Here is a 24,283-nt window from a genome sequence, read left to right on the forward strand (position 1 = left end):
AAGTACTGAAAAAGGGCGTCCAAATAAGAACTCACAGCTCATAAATGTTCAGTAAATCCTACGCTTCTTCCCAAAAGCCCAGGGAGTCTCGTTGGACTCAGAAATTCGGAGATGCAGCAGTTCTTTGGGGTCTTTTATTCATTTCTTAAGGAGAAAGAGTTACAACATCATAATAGATACCATTCAGTTATGGGTCAGTTCTGATGATGCAGCCCAGGCACATGGTTTGGTTTTGACTGTGTTCCCTGTGTCCAGCATTTGAACATCTCCTACATGTGGGACAGAAGTGTACTCCAGGACAGCAGTGTGAGCTGTCGTCAGCCAGCCGGGGTTTGAATCCCACCTCTCCCCTCACTGGCTGAAGGATCTTGGGAAGTTTGCCTAAACCCACTATACTCTTTCCACAGTTTTAATAAGTGGATATCTGCAGAATGTAACTCATGGGCCAGTTACAATTTATCTACGCAAATGACTTAGTGCTTAGCATGTAGTACGTGCTCAATAATTATTAACTGTTACGATTCCATTTTGATGCCAGATAAAATATACCCATGATAAGATGGCTGCTTCTTGATTCTTCATTCAAAAGATAGGATTCTTTCTTTTCAGATTCTCGGAGGTTCCACCACTCAAGTAGCACTTAAATCTTTACAATTTTGGTGAAATGCAGCCCCTCCCCTTTCACAGACAGACAGCTTTAGAGAGGGATGCATTTGTTAAATTGATGAGGGATAACAAGGATTATTCCAGAATCAGAGTAAGTAAAAGGTGTTCAATAAATTTTGACCAACAAGTCAACTGCAGTAGAGAAGAAAATTGTTCACGCACGGGATTTGGAATGATTTAGGGATAAAGCTGCTTTGAAATGTTCATCCATTCTGTCCTCTAATACGGCCCGAGGGTTGATTAACTCTCTAAGCTGGGTTTTAGGAGAAAGCCCCTGCGATGTCCGCAGGTGAAGCCATGCTGAAAATGACAGAGTGCCATATCCAGGGCAGTTAATCTTCCCTCGGGGCTGCTTGAAGTCCGTAGACTTTGATTTGCTAAGATAGGCTCGTAGGGCCCAGTGAAGTCAAAAGGCACGTATGTGTGCCTTTTCTGTGGGGACAAAGATGCCACTGCTGACGATAGCAATGACGAGGACAGTGGTGGTGCCAATACTGCTGGCAGAGGAACAGCTGTTTACAATCGAGGGGTGGAGCCTGTGTTAATTACTACATATGCATACTGTAACTTTACCCACAAGCTAGTCTGAAGTAGAAGTAACAGTATCTTCATTTTACAATTCAAGACACTAAGAGTCAGGGAGATTGTCACACTATTATTAACAGCGGCAGAATCAAGATTCACTTAGTCTGATCTCAGAGTTTCTGCATGGAATCTGCTATAAAATAATTAAATCTTGAAAGTCTGTAAATAGATTTTCTTCATGTTACTATTCTTCTTCAGTCAAAAATAATGATACTAAGTACAAGGAAAACATGTTCAACCATATTTGTAAATATTAAAAAAATAGGTCTTAATAATAAGATTCTTCCATTTGAAAAATTACTCTTCTGAGTCTAATATTTCATTGGTGTAGAATTTACCCACCCAGCGTGCTCGGTTTCACAAACACTTTCTATAAGCTCACGTGTCCCTGATATAATGATGTGGCACTTGCATTGTGGGCTGTCCATAAATTAGCTTGCCAGCTAGTAAAAATCATGGTAAGAAAAAGAAAAATCTCAGCTTTCAAACTGTGAGGGGCATTTCCTGGGACAGTCGACAGTAATATTTGAGCATCTGGAGTGCACACCCCAATTATAGCTTACAATTGTCGAGCCGGCTGTCTCATTCTGTTGCCACTGGGCGTTATCGAGACACCTCTCTGAATCATTCCGGAGCTTCGTGGAAGGATTCCCAGGGGAACATGCAAGGCCACCATCCTTGCCTGGGTGCTCTCAGACAAGAGGTAGCAAGAGACCTTGGATGTCAGAGATGAAGGGTACATCAGGGATGATTTGTCCTTTTGCAAATGAACAAACTATGGTGCAGAGAGAGGATGAGAACCATTTAAGGTCACAATATTAGTCAGGATAAGGCAAGGTTATGTTGAAGTAACAATCTCACATTTCAGTGCTTTGTTTTAAAAAAAGTGTATCTCTCTCTAATGCCACATGACCCCGATACTAGTCAATCAGGTACGCAGGCCCACCTCACCCCTTCACCCCCAGAAATGCATCTGGTGGGCAGATGGAGAGTAACTGAGCAGGGAACTCGAGAAGCCTGAGTCGTACGGCCAAGGTCATAGAGCCATGCAGAGGTAGAGCCAGCTTGTAGCATCGGTGAAACAGGCTTCCAAAGCTACACTCTTCTAAATGTGACATTTCCCTGGTGGGGGCTCTTTAATACCGGTCACTTCCTCTGCAGACATAGGAGCCCAGAGGAAGAAGGGATTCGAGCAGACCCAGAGATCACAGAGCTGAGCCAGGGCCAGGCCTTCTCGGGTTCAGCCCCTAGTCCTTGCCTCGCTAGGTTTCTTACCGCTCCCATCTCCTTCCCACTCGGCCTGCAATCGAAGCCTCTGGGCCAGCCGCATGAGCAGCGTGTCATACGCGAGCACCCTGCTGCTCCCGGTGGGTGTGGTCCATGGACCAGCTGCGTCAGCACCCCTGGGAGCATGGGAATGGAGAGTCAGGGGCCCCCTCAGCCCTGTGGAATCCAAATCTGCGGGGAAGCAACGGCCCAGATGATTTGTGTGCACGTGCATGTGTGGGAGGCACCACCCTAGTGCACCGTGCCCACTCTGACTCTGGGGCTTTGTGTGGGACGTACCCTCCTCTCTGAATGGTGTAGTGTGGACAGCGTAACCTTCATTTCGTCTGGGAACCTGTGTTCAAAGGGACTCCCCTCTCCAGCACGGGGAGATGTTAGTTGTATGCCTGGTCTTCCCCACCCCGAGGGAGTCTGCTGAATCAGGCGGGCCTGGGCGCTGAAATTCCAGAGTCCAGAGACTAACGTGAGGACCGTGCTTCCGACGAAGTGCAGTCAATGAGCGAACAAATGAGTGACAGAGCTGGGGTGTGGCCCGAACAGGGCCGGTCAGCGGCCTTTTCTGGGGAACCGGCGAGGACCCTGACAGAGTCACCGCCCATACTAGACAGTACAAGTCTGTGTCTGCTCAGAGCCTCCCACTGGCTGGCAGAGGAAGAAAAGTCAGAGAAAAGAAACAGGAAGTGAAAGCCGTGCGTGAGAACAAGACAAAGGCAGGCACAGCTAAACCAGGTCTCACACGTGCCCAGAAGGCCCCTTGAACCCCTCACTCATGGTAGCAATACATTCCCATTTGTGCTTGATCTCATTCTTCTTGGTGTCTCTAAGTAGCAACTGAATGATTTCCAATCAATACTTCTGGATATTTATACCTGTATTCATCTTTCTGGGCAGAGCTTAAATGTTACCTGAATGGAAATCAGTGTCCCATCTCTTCTCCAATGCACCCTCCGGGCGTGTCTCTGCTGTGACGCTCACCGCCCGTGTTGTTCTCACTGGACTAGAAGTGAGGGCAGAGGGCAGGCCCACGGAAACCACAGCATGTCGAAGAGTGCCTGGCATGTAGTAGGCACTTCATCGAAATATTGTGAATAAAATTTTATTGTCAGCAACTTCCACATTCTACACATACGCAGAATTTGCTTTAAACCCTTGTGAACATTTCAATTTAGTATTTTAGCAGAATGGGACGTATTCTCCTGGGCAGGTCCAATAAAAATAAAGGAACAATGTAATCGCCCAGTCTTTTTGGCTTCATTAAGTAAGGAATTGGAGGCAAAACTGAGAAGCCAGGCAGCACTTGGGAATTCGATCCGTCCTTTAAAGGACTTAAAAAGAACAATTACCAGGACAGGGTTCCGCAGTTAAAATGAATCTTAATTGAATCAGTCTGGAAAGAGAAGCCTGAATGAGATTTAAAGGGAAAGTTTAAGGGATTCTTTATAATTAGGTAAGTTAATTCAAAACATTCACAGTCTAATGGCTCCATCCACTCTCAGGGCTGGATTGAGAGAAAAGAGAGCACGTTAGCCAGAAGCACCTCTGTAAAGCTCATCCTGTGAGCTTTGATCTCCTCGCCTCGGTGGCCTGGGACCTGGAGTGGAGCAGAAATTGGGTGGGGGACTAAGGTGGTGCCTCAGACTATGGGAAATGCAAGACCAGGGGAGAACTAACAGAGGCTGCATTTGCAAAGACAAATCAATGAAAACATTTAAAGTCATGTTAACAAATCTAAAGCAAGCCTGAAATGCAGAAGCAAGTTCAGTGATCTGCTCTGGATCTCAACAAAGACAGTATATTTTTAGACAGAGCTAACCACCCCCCCCCCCCCCGGCAGGTACTTGGTAGGAGCACTTACTGGGGGTGGGGCACTAGGCAAAGTGAAGCTGCAGGAGGCAGTGAAGAGGTGAGGACGACGTGGGACCTCCCAGACAGGGAACCCTACCGACCACGTCCACTCACAGTGATCAAGTGCCCACCACACGCACACCTCCGTGAGTTCATGTGGCTGCCTTCACCTGGCGTGCAAATTCTCACCCGCCCCTCAAGTGCACTGAAGTGAAGTGGGCTGTCACCGGTTTAATGCGGGCTGTGATTTATGGAGATGAGTCAGAACCAGCCCCCATTCTGTCGAGGCACGCGGCCCAAGGAGATAGAACACCTAACACCAGAGGATAAAGCCTATCAGACAGAGGCGGTGTGAGGCTTCCGAGGATATAGCGTGTGCTTGGGTAATCCTTCTTCAGTCAGCCTGTGAAGTTTAACAGCATTTCAATTGGCAAGGGATACCCCGCAGGTAGAAAACCCAGCACAAAGAATCCTGCATGGGAATACACACACACACATACACATACACATATGTGTGTATGTATATAACATTTTTGCCAGAGCAAAGAGTATATTTGATTCTGCTACTACAACCACCACTACGATAAATTCTTCACAAACACTTGCACACGAGTCATGTTATGCCAGTGTCTTCGCAACCCTATCAGATGGACAGACAAAGGGATTTTATTCTCATTTTACATTTGAGAAATTGAAACTTAAGCCAATGAGCCAGAAATGGCAGAGCCAAAAATGGCAGAGCCAAATCTAGTTTTTCACCTCCAATCTGATGCTTTCTGCCATTCTACAAACCAGTAAAAAAAGGAGGGGCAATAATGGAAGAGAAGGCCATACAATGATTAGAACCACATCATGTAACATCTTTAATGTTCCTCTAAAGTGTTTAGAATGCCGTATGTAGACACTTAATAATCATGATATATATGTATATCACCCAGTATCTATATTTCCCAGTTGCCGTCACCTGCCCTGTCCTATTTTCCTGACTCATTGACGGTCTAAAATCTCTTCCCTTTCAAAGGTGACTTTAGTTTTGGGAAAAGCTAGAAGTTGCAGGGTGCCAAATCTGGGCTGTAGCTAGGCTAAGTCACCTGGGTAATTTGATGTTTCACAAAAAGATTCTGCATGAGACCTGATGCATGAGTGGGCATGTCGTTGTGATGAAGCTGCCAATCACCAGGTGCCCACAGCTGCAGCCTTCTGAATCATCCGAATGGTTTCCACAGAGGAATGTTCAAGCTTAACATGAAATCTGATGCAGATTGGTTGCTCTACTTGCTCAGTCATTTTGAATGCAACAGCCACACAGTACACATGCTCACTCACTAGTGCCTACCACCCGCACTGACTAATACAGTGAAGTCGTCATTGTTCACACATGTGCATTCCAGTCCACTCTCCTTGGCTGCCAGGTCACATCGATGTTACACAAACTATTCTCAGTATATTAAAAACGGCTGGACTTTTTCTGGACAGACCTCATAGATATAGTTATGTATATAACTATAGATATATCTGTCAGTCAATCTAGAGCCTATTGGTCCTGTTTCCTTGGAGACCCCTAATGCAATATTTTAACACTCACAAAAGCAACACTGAGTAGAACACCTGGAGCAACGTAAGGTTACTGTTGTCTCCCTCGAGGACTGAAAAAAGGCTGTCACCTGGTATTTTTCTCTTTTAGAGCAAAAAGGATAGAGCAATTAAAAAAATAAGATTGAGCCCGAATGGCTGCCCAAACCTTTTGATGCTGAGAAAGGGTATTACCAACGATGATGAGAAAGTGATGCTTTTCAGCTGAGTGATGCTGAGAAAGATGCACACGTGGTTATATATACACACGTATAGGTACACGCACATGCATATACTCATCTATGACCCTGAAACCAAACTGGAAGGTGAATGTGTCTAATTGCCTGAGAATGTGTGCTTTTTGTTAAAGACACATAGGCTCCCTGCCTCTGAGCTGTCTGCATGCATGTACCACCCTGGAACCAGGGCACCAGCACGCTCCAGCAGGCGTTGTGGAATTACCATCCAACAAAGACGTAGGTCACCTGAGAGCTCTGAGACCGCCTTGCACCAGGCACCCGGAGCCCAGCTCTCGGTCCTCCACCTCGCAGGTGGAGCCCCCCAAGCTCTCGGGGACCCTCCCTGCCAGTACACTGCTCCCCATTGTTTGGGCCTCTTTCCTGCTCCTCCCTCCTCTTTGCTGCAGCTGGTTCCACCCAGCGCCCTGTGGCCTTCAGTGCTCCTGCACTCAGGGGCCTGCGAGTGACGACAAGGGACTGCTACAGACCACAGATGCCCGCCTGGGTGGAGAGGGCAGGAATTTGGCACCTTCCAAGTATGGTTTTTCATTGACTGAAAAACTTGCCTTCATACTTACCTGTTCTCCACCCTTTACCACATGAATGTTCTCGAATATGTCTCTTAACCTCTTGGAGGTCCCGAATTCATGGGGTCGTCAACAAGATTAAAGGAAAACCTCCATGTGAAACGTTGGTACAATGGCAAAAATTCTTTAACTGTCCCAATTAGTGTTGAAGTTTTTATTATATTTTATTTTTATATGTAAATCAAACAACCAGTATATCCCTCAATGGATTATTGAGGTAACTGAATGAGATAACCTATGTATTACAGGTACAATAGGGCCAAAAGCTCACATGGAAGCTCGATAAAGTTATTTCTATTTCTTTCCTTCTTTTCCCTCATCTTTAAAAATCTTCCGAAAAGTAGAATATGTTGGTGACAGAAAGATGAAAAGCAGCATCTGGTCCAGAAACCATCACCCGCCCCTTTAAGTCATTCCAGAACACCATCGGTGGTCCGGAAAACATCACCCCCCCCCTTAAGTCATTCCAGAACATCATTAGTGGTCCAGAAACCATCACCCGCCCCTTTAAGGCATTCCAGAACACCACTGGCTACTGTTGCAACCCTGCGACAGTCATCACACTCTGATTCAGAGTGGCCTTGACAGTGCCCTGTTCTACCTGACATTTTCTGGCGGCCCCAGTTTCCTCCACATCCAAGACTACTATCCAAAATTTCTTTCTGAGAATAAGAACAAAAGAAAAAGAAAAGCAAAACAAAGTAAAAACAGAGATAGAATTTGTTCCGGCGCCCCTCACCCCAGAATCTTACTTGGAAAAAAGTGTGCTGAGATTAGGCATTTCTCCAATGAATTTCACCATGACAAAGGGTAGTGCCTACCCACCCGAGACCTGGGTTTCCGTCCATGACTCAGGGCCACTGCCAGGGGAGCTGCTGGGCCAGGAACTGCGGTCCCCACTGAGCCGGACAAGCAGTGAGAGCACTTTGTGTCACTTGGTGGCTTGGCCCTACTCAGCACCCCCCAATGATCTCTCTTCTCCCACGTCTTCATCTGCCTGTCAGCTGCGTGCTGACAATCAGCGCAATCTTCAAAACCAAACTTTGAAGGCATCAGGCCCTCCACTGGTCTTTATTTCTGAATAAATCAGAGAAGCAAGCATTGCCACCATCAGCAGTCAATGTGTCTGAACAAGACATAGATTTCTGTTTATTAGGCTATTGAGATTCTGCAGCATATCTGTTATGATAGCTAGTGTTTACATTAATAAATACAGTTCTTGACTCTATATAATGTGCCAGGAATTTACAAGGCATTGATTATGAAACGATGGGAAAAATAAGCGTGGTCCATGCCTTCGCAGAGACTGAACGCAGGGGGAGAGACAAATAACGTAAAAGCAATTTCAACACCACTGCATCCAGCAGAGTCCAAGGGGCGTGGCAATCTGGGACAGTACTGGGTAATCCAGGAGCTCGTGGTGCTTCCAGCCAGGAAGCAGCCGTATTGGAGTTCTCGGGGAAGGCTCCCTTGGAGCAAGCCTCGGAGCAGCAAGCTGTGTGATGTGCGTGCCGAATGTGTATCACTGGGCCTCCGGGAGGCCTGTGCCCAGCCGGTGCCCTCTGGCTACTCCCACCACTGCCTGGCTTCAGGATTCCCGCCTGGGCAAGGGGCACATTCCTTTGGCCTGATTCAGTGATGGGCTGTGACCAAAGCTGGGTCTGTGAGTGGCATCTCTTGGAATTCACTGAACATGTTGAGAAAGAGGCAGTTTCTCTTCTTTCTCACTAGCCAGCTGCAGGCTGCAAACTGAGATCAGTCATTGGCTGTCTTTCTGTTACCAGAGGAAGCCTGCGGTCTGGACACAGGTTCTTCCACCGTGTTGCAGGAAAGGAATTTTAGGGACACATGGGTGGGAGGATCTGAGCAATAGTGGCGGATGTGTTAGCACGCCCTTGAAAAGCCCGCAGCCCTTGGCGAGGTGCTTCCCCGGCAGGTCCAGCAGCAGAAGCCGGTGGAGGTTGTCGTTCTGCCCCCAGATACGCCACGCCCAATGTCTCATCCCCAACCCAGTGGCTCAGCGCCATCTTGCTGCAGAAGAAGTCTAGCATCCTTGCTTGCAGGCCCGCACTTGGGCCCACCAAGCCCAGGAGGGTCAACAGGGCCCAGAGCCACATCACCTCGCCACTGGAGGCTGACCTTGCACGAGTTACTTAACGTCCCTGTGCCCCCTTCCCCTGTCTGCCACCAAGGCCCCTGGTGCCCTGGCTCTAAAGAGACGGGGCCTTTGTTAAGCTTCCTTGCATTTCCTTGGGCTTCACAGAGAGCTGGCTGTCTCTCAGACTACCCAGTCTCTTTCCTGGCTTTTCCCTGGCTTGCGTCCTTGTCCTATCAGGTCTTTTCCTCAGCTTTTCCAGGTGTGTCTCCTCGCCTTGATGGTGTCCTGCCTCAGCAGAGGAATTTCCCCCTCACTGTTCCTCCTTCCCCGTTAATCCTAGGGAACTGCCCGGTTCTTCCCGGGGGTGATTGGAAAGCCGGTCCTTCCCACCCACATGGACATCAATCTGGCAGAGCAATTCTGGCTATTCCTGGAGTATCTGTGAAACTGTAATTTCCCAACTTGACCCGGCTCAGCCAGTTTTCTCCCTTCTCTTGCATTTAATCCCTACCTACCCGCCCCCAGTCACATTTCTACTGCGTCGGGCCAGCTTACTGAAGAACAGGGCCAATGGCCAGGGGATCAGGGCTGAGAGGTGAAAACAGGCCGCCACTCCCCAGGGGAATTTTCAGGGAGATGGGACACTGTTTTTCCCCCAAAACAGTTTGAGCTATTTCTGTCACATGCCACCTACAGAATTCTAGCAAATATAACCTTACCTTACAGTCCTGTTTATTCACAAATCCTTATAATACAATTTCTTTTCTTGTGATACGTCAGAGTTACAAGTGAATTGAGAAGGACATAGGTTTTTCCTTGCCATGTAATAGCTGTGTGAGCAGGGACAATATCCCTAAACCCAAGTGTCCCAGTATTAAATGTGTGGATAAAAGTTCAGTGACACGCAGGGCTGCTGGGGTGAAGAACTGAGACCTCTGGCCTCACATTCTGACCTACGGTGCAGTGACTTAACACTGTGACGTGAGTGCCTCTCTTGCATCTTGCTCAGAAAGCACAGATAAAGTAAATTCTTTAGAGAAGGTAAATTATAAGTGAACACAAAATCCAAAAGGGAAGGGGGAATGCCCCGGTGCCAGAAACCAGCGCTGTCTGCTCATGAGCGGGTCTCCGGGCTCAGGGACCCACACAAGATGGAAGTCCTTCGGATGCAGGACTGTCAGCCCCGTAGAAGGACACCTTTGTTATTGACCAGAGAATCCAGTAATTTTAAAAGGAGTTCCCCACGCAAGTAAATCCAGGGCCTGGGAAACCCAAATGTCGAAGCGCAGGAGGGACCAGAGAACCATTGTTCACCAGCCAGGGAAAGAGGGAATGAAGTTTGGCTCTAGCCTGAGCTCTGGCTGGCGCGAAACAAGGAAGCTCACTCATGAGAACTTGTTAAACGCCCTGCCCTGCATGGTGTGCGGGCTGCAGTCCTGTCTGAATTACTCAGTGACCCCTCGGCCAATCAGTGAGCAGTCTCCGTCCTGGGAGACTCCTGGGGCACCTGGACGATGAAAACCCCAAGTTCTTCTGAGGCAGCATTTCCAATATCTAAGGTTCTCCCACCAACACCCACAATGAAAATACCGCTTATGGAATATCATCTCTGATACCAAGGTTTGGCTAACATAGGCAAGGCAGATGCTAATTAACTGAATGCAGAAAGCATTAGTATAGATAAGGTGACCTTTATAAATGATAAAATAACTAATGCACCAGAAGGGCACTATAATCCCGGACCTGTGTGCACTTAAAAACATAGACTCTAAGAGGAAAGCAGAAATGACATTAGATTGGGTAAAGAATACCCAGTGCAAGACTGTAACACATCTTTTTAGGAAAATTATAAATCAGATAAAAAGTACTAAAGCCATAGAGAAGAGATTGACAAACGTTTTCTTTGAAAACATTTCTGTAAATTTTTTGCAAGCCACATGTAGTCTCTATTACACATGCTTCCTTTCTCTCTCTCCATCTCCTCCATATACATAATCCTGTAAAGATGTAAAAACTTTCTTAACTCAGAGGCCACACAAAACAAGCTGAAACCTTGGCTGCACTGGATTTGGCCAGGAGGCCATAGTTTGCCATTCCTGATCTAGAAGATAAGAAAATATGCAATAAGCTTAACTTAATGAAACCTCATTAAATCCTGCACCAAACAAGTAAAGTATGTACATTCTTTTCGAGCAAATATGAAAAATTATAACAATTGATCACATGATAATCCATAAAACAAGCCTCAATCAATATAAATTACAGCCAATACCCTAAAAACCACAGTCCTGTACCACAAGGAAAAAACATTAGGAATTGTTATAAAAGAAAGCCCCAACATGCAAACATTGAGAAGTTTAAAAATGAAATTCCTAGTAAGTCATGGGTTGAAGAGAACTTTAAAAGTGAAAATGTACAGCTTTAATGCATGTATTGGAATGGAAATAATATCAAAATAAAAATAATTACGTGAATAATGTGTTATTAAGAATGTTAGGAGTTTTTCTTTCAAGTCAAGAACTGGCCAACAAGACTCACTCGTGCAGTTCCGACTCAGCAGGGACTGGAAACGCCTGTTGGCACTGTAGGACCCGAAAAGACAGGGGAGCCAGCGCACTGTCTGCAAAGGGAGACGTCGAAGTCGCCTTGTGATAGTTGACCGACAACCTGACAATGCACAGAGAAGTAACAACCTGCAAGCCATCAGAATCGAAGAGGCCGCAATAAAATATCAATACTGTTCTCAGTTCTAGGAACAGTCGATTGACATAATTGTGAGTAGAGTAGTCACAAAAAGACCCACATTATTAAAACGTGTTTCATGCTGCGAAAGAAGACGTTCAATATTGCAAAGATGTTGAGACCACCTCAAATTAGTCCTTAATCAAAACCAGTGTGGTTTTTATGCAACCACTTAAATTTCCATAGAAAGATGCAAATCTAAGAACAGCTACATCAAATTGTAAGTACATGTGTAAGGAAGGAAATGCTATAGAAATAAAAACAGCATGGCATTGGAGAACAGAAAAATAGACCAAAGAAACAAAATAAGAAATATAGAAAAGAACTCAGAGAAAAATATGTATTTTATATATATGATGTATAACTAAGGTGACATTAAAATGATGAAGGGACATTTGGTCATCTACACATATAAAAATAGACTATATCATTATTGGACATTAAACTCATACACATCACATGGGTATATCAGATGGATATATACATATATTTTATATATATTTATATATATATATACATACACAGATCAATCAAGTGGACAAAGACCAAAATAGAATAAACATTTTAGCAATGTTAAATACGAAAACACTGCCTTTTAGTTACCAGTATCTGGTAGAATTTGTGAAATAAAAATAAAATCTAGTTTTGATAAAGTTGAATACATTAAAATTAAACGATTCTGTGTGACAAAAATTAAAAGATAATTCATAATCTGGGAGTACATATTACACACTACTACATACTATGTAAGTGTCAGTATATAACATATGAACAAGTCATGCAAATCAATACTAGCAAAAGTAAACAACTCACTAGGACATAGGAAGAGAGCAAAGAAGCATTTCATAATGAAAAAAACTAGAATACTCTAAAAATAGAGATTTCTAATCTCACTAATCATGAAAACAGTGTAAATTGAAACAACATGGCTATACCACTTCTGAACTAATGAGAAATTTTTTTAGCTTAGTAATATAAAGTATTGCCTTCGTTGTAGGAAAACAGAGCCCTCGATATTCTGCCAATGAGAGTGGAAACTGGTGGAACAACTTTGGATCACATTTCAGCCAAAATTCCTCAAGTTCAATTCAGCGATTTTGCTTTCACAAGCTGGACACAACACTGTCACACAGGTGTACAAGGGGACATGGGAGGTAGCCGGGGTATCTTCTGGGGTCACACGGGGGTTTGGGGTGAACAGCTGACTGCGGAGGAGAAGCCGAGGCTTGGCTTGCAGACAGCGGGTGTGTCACAGAAACGCAGGCTGGGGGAAGGACCGCATCCCAGCAGCCGCATTCAGAGATGGCCTTCGAGACCAGGAACGGGCGAGGGAAGCCTCCAGGGCAGAGCTCCGGGCAGGGCACACAGTCGCCCTGCTTGGGTAGGAAGAGTAGTGTCCCCAAACAGGAATAAATAAGGAGTCGTGAGCCGTCATGAGTGGTCTGGCTGGCTGCTCGGGGGCTTTGCAGGGAAAGACTGGGACACTGATCAGGAGTCTGGGCAGGATGTTTGGGAGTGGCAGTGAAGCGTGATGTTCTTAGTGTCCCTTATCAGTGTTCATCAGAGAGCATTTAGCATGACTGAGGTGCCAGCCAGCTGATGCCAGATGGCCTCTGCCACTGGCTACTCAGATGCCACCGCAGAGGGCACATGGACAGAGCGTGCACAGGGCCAGACCTGGACGATGTGCAGAAGCCCAATAGCAGCGCCTCACCAAGGTCCATCTCCTCCTGCCGCTGGACGTCAGACCCCCAGCACCAGGAGCCAATGCTGAGCTCTCGGTGGGACATGATTTCTCAGACTCTGAGCCTCTCGGTGACACGTGGGCACACTGGGCCCCCTCTGTCCTGAAAAGAGCAGCAGTTTGTTCTCATAGAAATAGACACATGCTCCAGGCATGGATTCGCTTTTCCTCATCACGAGCCACAGCCAGCACCACTGCCCCGGGGCTGCGGAGTGCTTCATCCACAGGTAAATGGTGCCATGCGAACCACGTGAGTCCAGGGAACCCGCCTGACATGAAGGAAGGCTAGAGGAGCGGGCCCAACTTCGCGATGCTCTGATCAAACTTTCCACATCACCTAGAAGCTTCGGGCGCCATAGAATGTTGAGCTGGTCTGCTGACGCACCGCCGAGGACACAGTTCGGAGAGAACAACCCAGGATCATCGGGCGCCATTTCGAGGACCCCGTCTGTGCTCCGTACCGAAGGTCTTTCCAGGGTGCCGTGTTCCCAGTAGGAATCTCGGAGTAGACTCAGCACTCATAGGGACCACAGGGAGAATGTGTGCTTCCCACCCGGCACCGGTGGGCTCCAGACGTACTGGTCTGCGATTAGACAAGGAGAGCTTCATCAGCAGACACAGCAAGTGAACTGACTGTCCGAGTCCCTTTCCAATAGGGACTGGCCATCTGCATCTGCAGGAGGGGCCGCTCAGTGATAGCCGCCGGTAGCTTCCTAGCGTTTAAATACCTGTTTTTTTGCCTCTTCCGTTTACGTAGTTTTCAAATGCAATCTATGCAAGTTATACAGGGTGAAAACAATTTAGCCAATGGTGTAAATATGACCGAATATTCCGCAGTATGACATTTGTGGCTGCATCAAATTCGAAACACTAAGCATACTTCTCTGATTTGGATGTTGATTGTAATTGCGCCTGCCTTCTCTGTGTGGAGCAAGTCAAGGAGCCCCACGCAGAGCGCTGGCAGGAGTTCCCAGGATGCCCTGTGAGAGCGCTCACACGCACTCGAAACTTTGCCATGCTCCCAGCAGCAGTGTTATTAAGACTTGAGGGTTGATGCATGGAAGACAGAGTAAACTCACTATACTGTGTCAAAATCTTACTCAGAACTTCCCTGACTTAGGAATTTAATACCGCTGCTAATCTTGAGTCTGCCTCCTAGAGCCCCACGAGAGAGCCTCGCCCCAGGTAAGAGGAGCCGGAGCAGATGGGGCCCTTCCAACGCCAGTCTCTGGCGGCCCATTTCCCCCATCTTAATTATTGGATATGGAAGCAACTGCACAGTAGGAAAAAACATAAAACTTATGTAATTCTGCTTCTAATTTATGCCATAAATTGTGACTGTGCCTAATTGCCTGTGCCAACCCCAAGTTCCAACAGGAAAAGGATGGCAAACCATTTTTAAGAACAGATTTGACGGAGGTTGTCAATGTGGTAAGCAGACTAGCTGAGAAGATGCAGAATGGCATCGAGCACACCGTCGATTATCGAGACTTCTAAATATGTGTATAACACCTGTGCCCTTGTATATGCGTTTCCATTCTTATTTGTATATGCCTTTCTGACCCAAAACAACTAAGGGACATGACTGAGTTGCTGACCTTGTTCGTGACACTAACAAAAGCAGGAGATTGTCCCGGAGGCTTCAGGGAGTGCCGCGGTCCCCTCTGCTCTGGGCCCAGCCTCCCCTGGCGAGGCAGCAGGCAGGGTTGGGGAGTGGGGGACATGCCCTCCATGGCGGGCTCACTCTCAGCTCGGGCATCTGACATGTGGACAGCTGTCTGTGTCCTTTAGGGAGGACCCCTGACAGTACAATGACAATCATATCACCCCCTAGGAAAGGAGGAGGTGGGGAACGTGGGCAAACTTGCTGGCAAAATGCTAACTATTCTGTGGCCCCGAAGACACTCGTGCAGACCTTCACTGTGCCCCTTCGTCGTTGCTCAGCGCAGATGAATGGGGTGGCTTTTCCAGCCTTAGCTTCCTCTCTCGGGTATGGGAAGACAATGCCCGAGGGCCCGAGTGTCTGTCGGGGTGCCGTGTGACATTCATGTAAAGTACTCACTGGTGTTTGAGGCGGCTTTGGCGTTAGGGTTGTTGGCACTTTAGATCAATGAGTTCTGTCGTGTATCTAGAACAAGACAAAGCACTTTTGAAAATGATTCTCATTGTCATCCGCACAACTTTTGGAGGGCCTGGTTTTACTCATTACACATGCGAGAAATGAAGGCTAAAGAAATCTTGTGACTTTGTTAAGGTCACATAATTGGAAAAGGGATGAAACTTGGCCCAACCCTCCTGAATCAAACCCACACATCGCCTCCTAATGGAACAGCACACCAAGCGGAATTGCTCCGTCAACTCTTCCCTGCAGCCTAAAACACACCAACAGCCCGGGATCACTTACAGTCAGTTGTTCTTGCCTTCAGTTCTCATTTTAAAAGATGAGTTAAAAGTAAACACTGAAACCAGCCTGTGGATAAGCTGTATTCTGCATAATAAAATGTCAGCAAACTTGTGATTTATGGATGCATTCAACAAATATTTAAGTCCCTTCCACATACCACTTAAGCATATACTGAATATTAACATCGTCCATATGCATACACAAATTTCATGTAATAAGTGCTTGACTAAATAGGCTTTAATAAATTTTAGGGCAAATCTTAGTTATTTAAAAGTAATATGTAAGATTCTCCTAAATGTGGGTCTCACTATTCACCAATTTCTCCTCACTAGGACCCTTAGGCGAACAAAGGTAGAATCTATATAATTTTAATACTAAGAATATATTTATTTATAGTGCACATTAGTTGAGCATGGCATTAAATAAAATGCTAGTTTTTGGTGGTACAGTTTCTGAAATGTTAGACTTTAAAATATAGAGGCATTGTCTTAACCATCCCAAATTCATAAACAGTCTACTTAGATCTTTAATCATTTTTGTCCCTAATGGATATTTTGTAAACCCATGAAGATGACAAAATTCAACAAGTGTGGCTCTCCTTCAATGTAAAAACATCACAATGGCCTCTGTAAAATGCTATGTAACTGTAGTGGGAGGAGTTTAATTACCCTCCCTGGGTTTTCAAGAGAAAAAAAGAAGTAATTTTCCTGGCTGACTACTATCTAGAATGCTCAGGCCATGACTAATGCAGCTTTTCATTTTGTTGATTTCCTATCTGCTGCCTTCAAATATTTTCCTCCTCCCACATCATCTTCCACCTCCAGCCTTCCCATCCCGCCCAGCCCAAATGTAGCAGACAGAATACAGAGTCATCCAAAATGAGTTTTCTCAGGATCTGCTTTCCAATCAATTCACGTCTACTTCACAGGAGTTAAATTGAAAACATAGGAGAATGAAATTGCATTGTTCTTGCTTTTCTTTTTTGTAGCGAATGCATACTTTGCTATAAAATGTCAGAGCTCTATATGGGAGTAAATAGGAATAATCTCTAAATGGTATATTGAGTATGTATTTACACAGAAAGAAATGGATAGAAGCATTTATTATAAAGCAATATATTTTTATTACAATATAAAAATATACACTGGAAACATAAGAACAAGCACAAAATATGTGTACACTGATATACAGTATACATATTGTTTCCATCATTCACTAAATAAGAGTGCTACGTGGTAGGGCGGAGCCAGGAGTGGGATCCCAAGTGAACAGACACAGCCCCGACCTCAGGGAGCTCACCGTACGGGAAGGCAGAGAGACAGGCCAGGGGACTCTTATGGGACGTAAGCTATTTTCGTGGTTATCTCCAAGTGTCTGCAGATGCACTGGGGACTGCACGAGACTCATTCTCCTCGCCCAGGCGGCCTTAGACCGGTTCAGGTGACTGATCGGAGGTCACAGGCCTAATGAGTGGGAAAGCCATCTCACGACCACCGTCAAGTGGAAGGGTCAGAGCCACAGTCCTCTCTCAAGAGAGGGAATGTGCAAGGTGCTGGTGGGGGAGGATATTATTAATACAAAAGTTTAAAGAGTCAGATAATAACTAACCTTTAAAATATACATCCATAATACATAACGCCGCACCGTCCCCCTAAATTCATGTGGGTGAAGATCTGGCTGTGTCACGGAGGGGAGAGAGGAGAAAGTTTGAGAAAACCACTCAGGGAAAAGGAGGGGGATTGAGGCTCATGTTTGGGGCGAGTCCGATGTGCACGTGCCCGCCACGCTGGGGACGGACATTTAGCATTTAGCGGGCTGTTCTATAAAAGAGAAAAATCCATCTTTACCGGATTGAAGCTAATCCCTTAATCCCTTCCATTTGTACAGCAATTTGCAGTTCTCCAAGAACTTTTCCAACCATTATCACATTTAATCTTCACAAATGCCAGGAAAGAACACACGACAGGGATTAACCGGCCCTTTGAACGTAAAAAAGAGAAGGTGTGATTCGGCCAAGGTCATAAAGACAAGGGGACAGGGACAGAGCTGGTGGAAACTTTTAGTTGTTCCTTTTATTTGTAGCAATGGTCCCTTTTTCTTTATTTATGTGTTTATTTATTTTTTACGTTTTAGGCCTGGAGGTAGATATTAATTTGGGCCACCAGGGGAAATAAGGAAACAAATAACAGTCTTGTGTGTTGTGTCCAGCGGTCACACCAGGTGAAAGGGGACTCCTCCCGAGATCCTGCCTGGCCTCTGAGGCTCAGCCAGAGGGCTCTAGAAGTGTGGTCTGAGGACCTGCACCAGCCCAGAGGCCCTGTTTCCACTCCACAGCGAGATAAGGGGCCTGTGTCTGGAGGCATTCCGCTGTCACAGAGCACACGATCCTTTCAGGCAACATGTTTTCATCGGAGGGCTGTGTCCGCGGAGGGGGCGTGCCAGGTGCTAGCGCAAATGCGCTCCTATCACAGCCCTTTAGCGAGCAGTTGGAGGACAAGCCCTTTGAGTAGCAGGGCTCTCAACCAGTGACGCTCTAGTGTGGAATGTCAAAGTGGCCTTTCTCCATGGGAACCACTTGAGTCTGGATGGAGAACATTGACACCGGGGACTTTCCTGCTCAGATCTCGCCCATGATGCTCTTATCGCCCCACCTTCCCCACGGGCACGAGCACTCCTTCCTCAACCACGTTCCTCTGAGCTGTGCCGCGTGCCGGCTGCAGGCACAGAGACAAGCACTTAGAGAAGAATGTGAGATGGGCTGACAGACGCCTGGGCAGGGGGCTCCAGGAAGGCCGAGGGTGGAGGGGCCCACCCCGGGTGGGTGAGGGGAGATGTGCGGGAAAGATGCCAGAGAGGACGGGGTAACTATGCCGAGCCCGGTGAGGGCTGGAGCTTTGCCAGGTAGATGGCAGAGGACGGCGAACCTCCCGAAGAAGAAACAGCACGTGGGAAACCACAGAGGGGAGAGAGCGTGCTCACAGCATTGCCGGCACTTGAACATTCGGCGGGGCGAGGGCCGCAGCGCGGGGGGTGGGGGTGGGGGGGGCCTGGCCATGAAGGGTCGTAAAAGACGGTGTATGCAGAAGTAAGAAGCCTTGCTGTATCCCGTGGGTGGTGGTCGGCCACCGAAGGCATTTGTGCGGGAACCTGAAGAGTAAGGTCCAAGTTTTCAAAGCATGTCGTCTGGATACCAGAAGATTGTTGGGGGAGGCTGTAGCTGGAGGAAGGAAATTAGCAGATTTTTATACTGCTATGCTATTTATTCATTTTTATACTATTTTTAAAATACTAGTTCTTCCTCTTGCTCATCACAGAGGGTTAAGGCCATCACAAACTAGGGCCTTATCAGAGCTGTTACTAAGTTCATAACCCTCCTGCTTCTCTTTAAGGAAATGCTTTTTATTAGTGGAATAGGATGTGAATAAAAATTTGAACACCCCAATATTTTTAAGTTCTGTTAAGTACATGTACATGTGAAAATTAAAAATACATCTCGATGTGTGTGTAGTCCTCTAAAACATACCCATTTCAATGGGCCTCGGGGACAAACCAGGGCAACAAACAGAGGAAGCTTCAAGCTCAGTCCGAGGCACACAGGTGGAGGCAGCGTGGCCTCCGTTTCTCTGGAGAAGCAACACAAGGACCTGCTGTTTCGGAGTGATTGCTCAGTGCCTTTGAGCGTCAGACGTCAGACCTCTGACCTAACACAGCCCCGAAGCCGGGAGTTTTTATGGGGACTCTGGCTGCTGCACCTCGCAAATCCAGCCGTGACTCACGAAAGAAACCGCTCTGTGAAGTGCTAATGGTGTGGGACAAGGCTGGGCCGGCCCAGCCACAGCGGGGCTCAGAAACTCAGGTGTCCCTTTCCGTGTCTCTGCCTCGCACCCTCGGAGTCGGCTTTGTCATTAGGCAGATTGTTTCCAGAAGAAGAACCATCATTACTGGAGCCCCATATCCTTATGACTCACCATCCAAAATTAAAGGAGACCTTTCCCAGTGTCCACAGACCTGCTCAGAGCAGACAGTTTTATTTTAACACTTTCTCATCTTCAAGATGACGAGGTCAAAGGCTCGGTGAGGGCGATGTTTCAGGGTGGAAAGGAAACAGGGCCACAAATGGACAGATAGCCCTCGCAGGGCCCAGCGGAGGTGGGAGCATTGTCAAAGGGTGCTGAATAGCTGCACACAGTGTACTAGATGGCCTTTGCGATTTGTATACGAGAAAACTGAGGCTTGGATATGGAAGTCGACAAACACACACAATCTTGCCCAAACCACACAGCTGATCAATGACAGAACAAAGATCCAAAATGACCACCGATTCTAAAGCCCGAGGTCTTGCCAGCATGCCACCTGCTTCTCTAGCTCTCCTTTAATGCGAAGGAGCTGCCAGTGACTAATACTTCAGCAAGGAGAAACATATCAGTGCGTTTGTTACATTTGCAAAATCCAGTTTCCAAGGGACTTCTCATGTATCAGCTTTCTTCTTTGTCTTGGCCTGTTCTGGGTATGTGTATATTAGATTACGTTAACATGTAGCTTCTTCGTGCTATTTCATATTTCTCAAATGCAATTTACAAAAAAACGAAAGCATCAGAAAAAGAGCAGTTAATTGGAAAGGACCCAGGCCATGGACAGCTGAACTCAATAAGTCTTGGATTTCGAGTGGTGCTTATTTTTTCTAGTCAAGTGCCCAGGCCCACATAGAACGCCAGAGATGGTGGAGCAGCCACACCTGGAGGTGGTTTTCAAGTTGTGGTTGGCAGAGCCGCAGGCTCCCAGGCTTCCTCAGGAGCCCAGGCAGCAGCCAGAGTTGCTGCAGAGCTAGCATGTCTCAGGCAACCCCCGACCCCCTCGGCTTTCCTAGACAGTGAGAGGGAAGCTGCTCTCCCAGGAGAACGGCAGCCTCGCTCACAGGTCTGATGCTGAGCGTGGTCGCTGCTGCCCCCTCTGCCTAGCGCAGGGCAGTGGGGGTGGTTTTGACCCTCCCCTTCAAAGGTGTTGAATTCGAAACACCAGTGAGCTCAGTGCTTGAGAGGTTATGACTCACATAGGCAATGGCTAAGTGGTCAGGGCCCTGGAAGAAGGAATCCAAGACGTTCATTAAGTTGCCCAGAATCAGCAGAAAAACAGACTGATAACAACCAACAGACTCTGGGCTCAGCCATCAGCGGCACCTGCTGCACTGTGGCCAGGCAGCCCTGAGCAGGTGGCTGGTGATGGTTTCAACCAGTTGCCTTTCTGTGTGGAGTTCTGTGGCTTCTGCCTCTGTCAGGGAGTGTTGCTCACGGGAGCCGCCCTCTCTCATATCGACTGTCGTTTGTATTTAGATGTTCCTCAATATAGAGCTTACTGTACAAAGCTCTAAAGTAATTGTTTCTGATTATTCTTTCTGGTTTCACCTCATTATGTGTCTCTCGTTCTTACCCCCACGCCACCCCTTGCATTAGTATTTTTTACCATGTAAACTTGTCACACGGAAGGGCATTAGCATCCCTTGCCTGTCTCCCCCAGGAGCGTGTGAGTACGTCTAGTCACTCAGCAAACACTAGTTTGGCAGTGATTCTAAGCCACGTCCTGTGTCACGCACCAGCCTCGTAAACTGAATAAACACGCATACTAAGCGCTGACGATACCGTGGGGGTGGGGAAGGGGGCAGAATCACAGACATGAAATGGTAACACCAGGGTGTCCACGCGCTGGGGGAGAGTCCTGTGCGGGAATGGAGGGTGCACAGTGCCCGGCCCCAAGGGAGAGGGAGGGCAGAGCAGAGGGCAGAGGGGCCCCTTTTTGATCAATGCTTCCTCTTACTGTGCATCAACAAGTGGCTGGCTCTGGCTACCAGTGTCTGATTAAAACCACCAGTGGCCACCTGAGGGGAGGTGCCTTCAGGCCCCACTGGGTGAGGATTCGGGAGCCGAGTACCTCTAGGGCCATTAGCAGCTCTTGTGACAATCTGAGCTCCCGTCTCTGGTGTGAGCCAGCCTGGCTCTGGCTTCTCCAGCTTCTGAAAGCGCTGCCCAAGGCCCCGTTAGAGCTGTGCGCCTTCATCTCCCGGGCATGAGAGAGAGAGACAGTGCCTCCCCACAAAGGCACTTTTCTCCCATACGGGCGGCTGAGACTTCAGTGGGAAAGAAAAAGAGGTGAAACAGCGTGCCCATGAGATCTCTGGGGCCAAAGAATGCGTCTCGGTGGCCTCCAGGCCAGGTGGTTCCAGAGAGGGGACCCTATGTGAGTGGTCCCCTCAGGTATTTTGCGCACATCTTTAAGAGAATAAGAAACTTTTGTCAGCACAAGAGATGGGAGACCCAAGGCCCTGGTACAAGGGCACCAGAGGCTGAGGTTTAAGAGCATGGGTTTGGTGCCGGCAAAAGGAAGTTCACCCTCTGGCCTGTCCCTCGCTGTGTGAACTTGGCCCCCATATCTCATCTGTCTGCATCCCAGTTCCCTCATCTGTAAAAGGGATATTGTATCGATATTTACCCCCTAGTGTGAGAGTTAGGTCGGAGAGTGAATAGTGAGGAGAGCTTTGCCGGTAACTTTCCTTGTACCCACATGCATCTCAATCCCTGGAACTTCCCTTTAGAGCAAGCAGACTGTGGTTAGGGTTTGGGAAATCGGAGGAGACTCTCATAACCACGGGGCGAAGGCAGCCTCAACAAGAGGAGACGCAAGGCTGTTGTTTCCAAACGGAATGCATTCGGTGGGAAGCAGGGGACGGGGCACTGTTCCTCAGCGCTGACTTGGGAGATGCCTTCTGCAAAGAGCAACATTGTTTCGAGAAGAACAATGTCATTGTGAAGAACATTTTGGGGAACACGACAGTGAACTGATACCTTAAGGGCAGGGGTTGTGTTTATTCATTGCAACTGTCAGATAATAGTTCCCGTGAATGGACTAGAAAAGGCTTCAGTCCGACTCTTGTAGTGGACACAAAATGGAGGGGCGCAAATACTGATAATGCAGTGTGGAAGGAGCTAACTCTCCTGAGCTTGATGCCAGTGAGGGAAGACAGGATAATGCCAGAAGTGTGGTAGGTCAGGAGGAGGCGGACATTTGTAAACCATCTCTGCCGTGGACACAACTCTTCACCCACACAGCCTGGGGTGTGGTCCTCTGTTCACATCAGTGTGTGCGGAGCACCCCCGCTGCCCCAGGCACCGGGGACTTCAGGGAGATGCGCCATGCCTCCGAGCAGAGGAGCCCCGTGTCCCATCCTTAGACGGGGACAGTGGTTACATTGCCATCCCCAGGCTCTCCCAGAAGGCTAGGTAAAACAGCATATGCCAAAGCACTTTCTTAAAGTAAAAAGTGGTTTTCAAGTGTGCATTGTTGTTGAGTCTTCCGCTCGGGGAGTTCATTAAACAAAAAACGAGGACTTCCAGATGGAGATGTGAGCTGAAGCGGCTCCCACAGAGGGACCACACAGTACCTGTGTCCTATTACATGTTTGCATCTACTGAAGCCTCGTGCGGGATTTAGGTTTCCAAGGAGAAATAAGGAAAATGTACTAATTGAATAAAAGCTGGATGTTTTTTATTATTAAATGTCATTCAAAGGGCTTCAGAAAAACATGTTCAGCTAATTGGCTATCATGAACAGATATCTATGGAAACAGCTGTATATTAGTACTTAAAACAGACGCTCATTTAACCATTTAATGGAAAGTAAGAACGCAAAAGCAAGCCGAGTTCAGTGACTTCTTGCAACATAGGTAGTAGGAGAAGACTGCAGAAGTTTGAAGGAAAAAAATAACCGGTGAAAGTGGAAAAGGTAAGAGTGAGGGTGTAGAACAGACAGAGGAAAGCGTCCGCCAGCCTGTGCATAGGCGGCTGCGCTTGTGTCCTTGATGTAATGATACCTTGTAACCATATTTAACATACATTATCAACAATGCAAAAACATGGGGCTTTCCGTACGCTGCTCAGGGATACAGCGGTGAAAGAACCCCATCTCGGCCCCTGAGGAACTCACAGTTTGGAGAAGCACACCCTAGTACGACTTATCTTAACCAGTTACATCTACAACCATCATATTCCCAAACAAGGTCACGGTCCAAGATACTGAGGGCTGGAACTTCAACAACTGAATCTGTGGGCAGGGCACAATTACACCCATGACGTCAAGAAAATACAACAATACTAAATGTGTATGAATCTAAACTCAGATTTTCAACTTACGTGGAATAAAAACTTATGGAACCAAAAGGAGAAATGAACAAAATCCGCAATCTGAGACTTACCAGGAAAAGAGGGAAATCACCCGCTGTCATAAACAGAGACCAACAAAAGTCAGCCTGGAACCTTGCATTGCATCAGATGAGGAGTTTCCTTCCCGCTCCGCACACCAGCCGGTGAGCCCAGTGGTAGGCTGCTCCAGGCAGCTGTGTTGATACTCCATGAAAAGGAACTTTTCTAAGATGAACAGGGGGGAAAATGTGAGGTATGATGACACCTTCAACCCAAATTTTTAAACTTTTGTCACTCACCATGTCAAAGAAAATCTTTTTTTAAC

The sequence above is a fragment of the Desmodus rotundus genome, chromosome 8 (assembly GCF_022682495.2).
Source record: "Desmodus rotundus isolate HL8 chromosome 8, HLdesRot8A.1, whole genome shotgun sequence".
In the NCBI taxonomy this organism is placed as follows: Eukaryota; Metazoa; Chordata; class Mammalia; order Chiroptera; family Phyllostomidae; genus Desmodus; species Desmodus rotundus.